Here is an 8,027-nt window from a genome sequence, read left to right as displayed (position 1 = left end):
AGAAATTCCTCTGTTTCCTTGTTATCCACAATCAGATTCCAGTCGATATTCCTAAAATTAAAATCTCCTACCACACATACCTGACTGTACCTGCCTGCTCTATTTAATTCCTGCCACATTATTATTATTATTAAAACAGATAACAAAGCAGAGTCGATATGGATAGATATTAAGGAAGGATCACAGTCAGTAGTACTAGGGGTAGTTTACAGACCACCGACCAGTACAGAGGAAATTAACACCTCACTGTGGCAGGAATTAAATAGAGCAGGCAGGTACAGTCAGGTATGTGTGGTAGGAGATTTTAATTTCAGGAATATCGACTGGAGTCTGATTGTGGGTAACAAGGAAGCAGAGGAAATTCTTAAGGTAATTCAGGATAATTTTTTTAAAACAGGTAGTCGTAGAACCCACAAGGGGGAATAATATTCTAGATTTAATTCTTACTAACAGGGAGGAAGCAGTCACGCAGGTAGAGGTTGGAGGACAGGTAGGTAACAGTGACCATAGGGAAATTAGGTACAATTTAGAATGGGAAGAAACTGTTAGAAACAAAAACACTAGTAAAATACCTGACTTTAGGAGAGCAGATTTTGAAGAATTAAAAAGGTACCTCCAAGGAGTGGACTGGCAAAGGATGCAGGGTGAGGTAAGGTCAGGGACGGAGTTCAGAGAGATAAGGCAGGATGAGAGAGGTGAGGTGAGGCGTGAGGATGTAGGACAAGAGGAGGGAAGATGTGTCCGGAAGGGAGGAGGAAAGAGGAAGGGGGGAGATAGGTGTGAGTATGTTGGAATGTCAGGTCATGCTGAAATGAGAGAGGTGAGGTCGAGGCGAGTAGATGAGGGAGTGGAGAGGATGGTAGGGGACGAGATAAGGGGATTAGGTGAAGTAAATGTAGATGAATTGTATAAATATTTCGTAGATAAAGTTCATACAGGTCAGTTAGCAAATATCCTGTATAGAACAATAAAATCACAAAAAAAATGACCCTAAATGGATGACTGCTAGGTTAAAGCATTATATAGGGCGTAAGAGAAGTATATATAAGAGATTAAGGGCAGGTGAAGAAGTTTTAAGGACACAATATAATGAATTAGTTAGAACAGTCAGGAAGTTAACGAGGAAAGCTAAGGGCAATTATGAATTAAAGGTAGCCAGCCAGGCGAAGACGGACCCTAAGGGATTTTATCAGGTATACAGGACGAAGAATAAGGATACTGTAGGTCCATTAAAGGTAGCAGATGGGGAGCTGGTTAGTTCTGGGGAGGAGATAAGTAAACTTCTGAATGATTATTTTTTAACTGTCTTCACCCAGGAAAACATGCAGGATATGCCAGATAGTGAACAGGTGTTTAGAGCAGATGAGAATGAGAAGCTGACAGATATTTCCATAACTAGGGAGATAGTGGAACAGGAGATAGATAGGCTAAAAAAGTTCAAGTCACCAGGACCTGATGAAATATATCCCAGAATACTTAAAGAATGTAAAGAGATTATTAGTGAGCCGTTAGTTTCTGTCTTTAGGAAATCACTGGAGTCGGGTGAGGTACCAGTAATGTGGAGGCAGGCTAATGTAGTAGCCATCTTTAAGAAAGGAGATAAAACTTTAGCGTCTAATTATAAACCTGTCAGCTTAACTTCAGTTGTAGGTAAAATGTTAGAGTCAATAATAGCGAGGAACATTAGGGAACATTTAGACAAACATAACTTGATAAATCAGTCACAGCATGGCTTCATGAAGGGGAAGTCTTGCCTGACAAACTTGGTAAGTTTTTACAGTAAGGTGTACGAGGCAGTAGATAATGGTGATAGTTATGATATCTTATATCTGGACTTTAGTAAAGCATTTGACAAGGTACCCTATCAAAGGCTCCTGAGAAAGGTTAGGGCACACGGGATAGATGGGAAGGTGTTAGGCTGGATAGGGTCATGGCTTGGTAACAAGCGACAGAGAGTGGTAATAAACGGCTCGAAATCCGAGTGGGGTCATGTAATTAGTGGGGTGCCACAGGGATCAGTATTAGGGCCATTGTTATTTCTAATATATATCAATGACTTGGATAGTGGAATTAGTAGTGATGTTAGTAAATTTGCGGATGACACAAAGATAGGTAGATTAATTAGGTCAGAATCGGATGCCATCGCCTTGCAGGCAGACTTAGATAGATTGAATGAATGGACAGATAGATGGCAAATGCAGTTTAATATCAATAAATGCAAAGTGCTTAGCGTAGGTAGAGGAAACCCACACAATAGGTACACATTAAACAACCAAACTCTGGTAGGTACAGGGTACGAGAAAGATTTAAGAGTTATAGTTAGCTCTGAACTCCGTCTAGGGAAACAATGCATAGAAGCCAGAAACAAGGCAAATAGGGTACTAGGATTCATTTTTAGGAGTGTTAAAAGTAGAAGGCCGGAAGTAATATTAAAGTTATACTTGGCGCTGGTCAGACCTCATCTAGACTACGCTGTGCAGTTCTGGTCCCCACATTACAGGAAAGATATAGGTCTATTAGAATCAGTACAGAGGAGAATGACTAAAAGGATACAGGGGATGAGGAGTATTCCTTACGAGGCGAGGTTGAAGCTGTTAAATTTACATTCTCTAGAGAGACGTAGGTTAAGAGGGGACCTGATAGAAGTCTTTAAGTGGTATAAGGGTTATAACAAGGGAGATGAAAGCAAAATTCTTAGGATCAGCAACCAGGGTAAAACAAGAAATAGCGGGTTCAAGCTTAAAAAAATTTAGATTTAGGAAGGAGATAGGAAAAAATTGGTTCTCAAATAGAGTGGTAGATGAGTGGAACGGACTCAGTAATCATGTAGTTAGTGCTAGGACACTAGAGAGCTTTAAGAGAAGATTAGACAAGTTTATGGATGGGGATAACAGATGGAAATAGGTAGGTGTGTTTCAGACAGGGACTGCCACGTGTAAGCCTGGTCGCTTCTTGCAGCTTCCCTTATTTCTTATGTTCTTATGTATGACAAAGAAAAAAAAAGATGGGGGGGAATAGTAGATTGGACGGGGGAGTGACGTACAGCCAACCCGTCTTGCTCACTCACTACAAGGTGACAATGACAATAATATTAATCTTGCTTGCTGCAATTCCCTGAAGGGGCTCAGTCCTTTGTGGCATGATATTTGTTTCTTTTTATTCTTCCAAATGGTAGTGCTTTTAATATGGCGCACTATTGAGAAAAAAATAGAAATAATATATATATATATATATATATATATATATATATATATATATATATATATATATATATATATATATATACAGTAAAATCCCTCTTATCCTGCATCAACGGGACCGCCGACATGCCGGATACTTGAATATTGTCGGATACTTGAATAGAAGTGAAATTATGTCCACAATCACCACCCTACACTCACGCATCTTACCATAACAAAGATCAGCTGATCTTAATCAGCAGCTGATCTGATCAGCTGCTTAAGTGTAAGCACAACACGCTTCCTCTTTTCTACAACTTTAGGCATGATGAAGGTGTCAGGCAATAAACAGTGCACATGCGGAACTGAGTCACTGAGTAAACACAGTGCAGTGGGCCGCGGGTGGCGCGAAGCAGTGCGCTCTGGTGGCGAGGGGACAAAGTATGCTTCGAGTGGGGATTTTAATCGATTTTATGAGTACACATTGATTTTTTTTATTGATTTTAAGGCTCGGGGAAAAATGTGCCAGATACTTGAAGCTGCCGGATACTTGAATGCCGGATGAGAGGGATTTTACTGTATTAGCCTACCCAACGGGGCGGACGCACCGGACTTGTCAGCCTCTCTCTCTCTCTCTCTCTCTCTCTCTCTCTCTCTCTCTCTCTCTCTCTCTCTCTCTCTTCTTCTTCTTCTTCTTCTTCTTCGTCTCACATTTCTTCTTATCTCCTATTCATTTTACTCCCTCCCACTAGTCTCTTCTGTAATAATTTACGTGACACATAATAATGCATATATATATATATATATATATATATATATATATATATATATATATATATATATATATATATATATATATATATATATATATATATATATATAAAGATGGATAGATAAACAGGGTGTCCCACGAGTTAGGGTACATACATCGGGATTAGATAGTTCAAGTAATTCTAAGTCGAAAATACTCTATACACATATGCTGTGTTTTGCTTTATTTTGCGAGAAATTAACGTGTAAGTTGTGTTGCGGGAACCGCTCGCCCGGGTAGGCCTCAGCCTCCCCGACTCGCTACGTACTCCAGTGGCGCAGCGCAGCATTAAGTGATAATTTTTTTGTGTACAATCTACACAGTCAAAGCCTTACAGGAAACGGCAAATGACAGAATTAATTTTTGTGTGATCATTTTTTTGTACAATCTACGCAGTCAAAGCCCTGCCAGTTGGCAACTGACAGATTAAGTTTTTGTATGTGTCAGTGAAGAAAATGTACAAGGAACAGAGCAAGACAGTAGTTGTTAAGTGATACTTTTTTTTTTAAATACATGGCAACTCACTGCAACTGTCACTCCCTCAACACCCAAACACTGAGTTGACGTCTTGACACCAAAGTGACAGGCTTCGTCAATCAAGCTGACTGCCAAAGTCCATCTTTTTGTTACCGTGAAGGTGCCTTTCACATTCAATAAAACTGAGTATTCGAACATGATATTCATGTGGTGATATTGTGCTGGTGTGGGGGACACACGCCCGCACCCTTGCCACCCACATTCCATGGCATGCCTTTCTCCTGGGACTTGACGCCAGCCTCCAGCTGCCTTGCACAACACGTGGGGATGAGGTCAACCCTTACTCTTTTGTCTCCGGACACCAGTCCCGGCCGTGACCTGACCCGGCCAGCTACCATCCCTACCTCCAGTCAATGTCTGCCCAGCCATGCTAGCGGACATACAGAGTCCGTGTCTGCCCAGCCTTGCATACGTGTCCGTGTCCGCCTGGCCTTGGTGGCGGACATGTGACACGCAAGCAGCTCACACTATATGATTTTTATAGTATTGTTATATTAATACACTGCAGCTGATTATTTATCATCACATTTCTTTGGCCACCACCTCTACACAGAAGTACTAGAACCAGGCTTAACTAGTACATGAAAATGGTGGCAGCTGTGGGATAGAGAATTCCTATGGCTGTCTCTGCTCCACGTGGGCCACCACCTTACCACATCTGCCCACGTGCCCAGGCTCACCAGCCCTACTTCAGCTTCATCGCCTCTGGTTAATCTGCTAAGCCGTTACCGACACATTTCTGCTAAGTCGTCACTGACGCAAACTGCTATGCTACTACACGTCTATGGTGCTTTCTTCAAGCTGCTTTTAGGGCCTATTTCAAGCTTTTTATGCCAAGCCTGTTCTGCCAGCCTGTGACTGTACAACTTCAAGCCATCACCGACGCTGTCCCTGTTTCAAATATAGACTTTTTAAGCCGTCACCGACGCAACTCGACTGCTTTGCTGCTGATCCCGTTGTTCTAAGACTTTGGATCTCATGCCGTCAGTCATCGCATCTGCAAGTTTTGGTGATTCCTGTCTGCGCGGTCTTTCGTGCTCGTGGCTTTCCAGTGCATAATCTGCTGGTCATTCACCACACTTGAAGATTTTATAGTCATCATGTGCATTATCAGTGCAGTGTTATGATTTTTGCTGTGTATTATTATTTTGTAATTTATTTGGCATAAAAACGCTTTGTTCTTTTGTTTTATGGGCTCTAGTGTTATCCTAGTTTTTCTTGACCTGTGATTCGCTGTGCTGACATCACAGCTAGTGTGAGTTTTGTGTTTGGCCACTGTGCTCTCTTTTCTGATGTCTTTGCTATGTGAGTTTTGTGATTCACCAGTGAGTACTCACTTTTATGACGTTTTTGTTGTGAGCCTTGCGATTGGCTATAGTGCATACATCACGTGTCTTACACAGATAAGCGGGTCGTTATTATGTGAATTATGTGTTTCACTGCTCTTGCATCATCCCATATGTTTATGAGACCAGTAACCACCCCTACATCCAGTCAGTGTCCACCCAGCCATGCTGGCGGACATACAGTGTCTGTGTCTGCCCAGCCTTGCTGACAGACATGCGTGTCCGTGTCTGCCCGGCCTCGGTGGCGGACATGCGATGCGGGGGCAGCTCATACTATATAATTTTGTATAGTATTGTTATATTAATACACTGCAGCTGATTATTTACCACCACATTTCTTTGGCCACCACCTCTACACAGAAATACTAGAACCAGGCTTAACTAGTACAATATTCGTGATATGATATTCATTTTGTGATGGGAATGACCGGGCTGCAGCAGCTGACACAGGTACTCAAACAGAAGACATCCAGATAACAGAGTGTTCTACAAAGTGTGTTAGCTTCTCCGTGTCAGAGGATGTTTCCCCGGTACTTTTGCACCAGCTGAACGTATTGGAGCAGTTCAAGATAGTATCGTCCAGATAACAAAACGAAGCTCCACCATCAGTACAAGAATACAAATACAAAATACACAAAAGGACAAAATTCACGGAACATAGCACAATTTGACATCGCTTTAAAAAAAAAATATCGTATAATCTAAAGTGACATTTACAGCAGTGCTGACAAGACAGGGCAGTCGTCGTGAAGCTGGTGAGTTGCCATGTATGTTTAAAAAAGTATCATTTCACAACCACTGTATTGCTGTTACCTGTAGATTGTACACAAAATATTATCACTTAATGCCACGTGGCGCCATTGGAGTATAAAACGAGCCAGGGAGGCTGACGGCCGTATTATTAAATTCCTTCTCCTTCCCGTTCCCGTACCCATCCACGGGCATGTAGCAGATGAGAACAATCCCATCCTACCCCATGCCTGGGGTGCCACGGTAGCCAAAATTAATGTTGGTAGCCCTTTCAAACCAACAATTTTGAGAAATGAGACAATTAACGCATTCTTCTCTTGCATTTTTATTAATACAAATTAATATGTAAAATAAAATGTAAAATGTAAAATAATGTTAAAATGTGAAATAATACATAAAGTTGACGATCTACAAGTAAATAGCAAATGGAAAAATTACATATGTTGGTGACTGAAGATCACTCGTGGGGATCCCAAAGGATTGGCTAGGTCTACCGGTATGAGTTGCCAGTTATGCCACGCTAATTGGTTTATGCATTTTATATACACCATTGTCTAATGTTTCCCAGTAACTCTTTGCTGCACACACTGCTGGCAAGAGATGCTCAGTTTTATGGGGAGTGTGTGTGTGTGTGTGTGTGTGTGTGTTCTTTGAGGAGAATACGCGTTCGTCGCGTATTTGCAGTAACGCTTGCAACAAAATGTCTGATAGTGCAAAAGACAAAAGAAAGGATACTGGAGAAAACACCTCCAGTAGTGATATACCCAAGAAAAAGCAGAGAAGTGAGCAAAAACAAAAAATAGATGCGAGTGGGAAAACAGTATCCTCGGTTACAGCCCTCAAAGAAAAGTTCCTTTAAGGCGCTGTGTCGTGTGTGTGGAGTAGAAAATTTTCTGCTCAAATAACACCGATGAAGTTGCACGATAAGAGCATCAAACACAAGAAATTGTCAGCACCCTCAACATCAAAGAAAATATCTGAGGCATTTGCGAGATGTGAAGTTAAGAAAAGCAAAAGTGATGCAGAAATAAACTAACCGCTTTCATGGTAGAACATAACGTCTCCTTTAGAGCTGCAGATCATTTGTGTGACATAGTGAAGGACTGCTTTCCTGATTCGGCCATAGCAAAGGAATTACACATGAAATGAACGAAATGCCACAGTGTCTGTACGAAAGTTGGCAAAATGTTATCAAGAAGAATTGGCAGAAAAACTAAGGAAAGCAAAGTTTATCATTTTGGTGGACGAATCAAAAGACGTTTCAACCTCGCAAAACTTGTGCATAATGGTAAGTTTTGCAGATATAAGTGAAGTCGTAAGCAGATTTTGGAGTCTGGTGCCAGTATTCACTGCTGAAGATCCAGAAGGACCAGTTGAGGGTGAAATGGGAAGAAGATTTTCTGC

Source organism: Scylla paramamosain, chromosome 16 (genome assembly GCF_035594125.1).
Source record: "Scylla paramamosain isolate STU-SP2022 chromosome 16, ASM3559412v1, whole genome shotgun sequence".
NCBI lineage: Eukaryota > Metazoa > Arthropoda > Malacostraca > Decapoda > Portunidae > Scylla > Scylla paramamosain.
The sequence above is the reverse complement of the archived record's forward strand: the minus strand, read 5'-3'. Positions refer to the sequence as shown.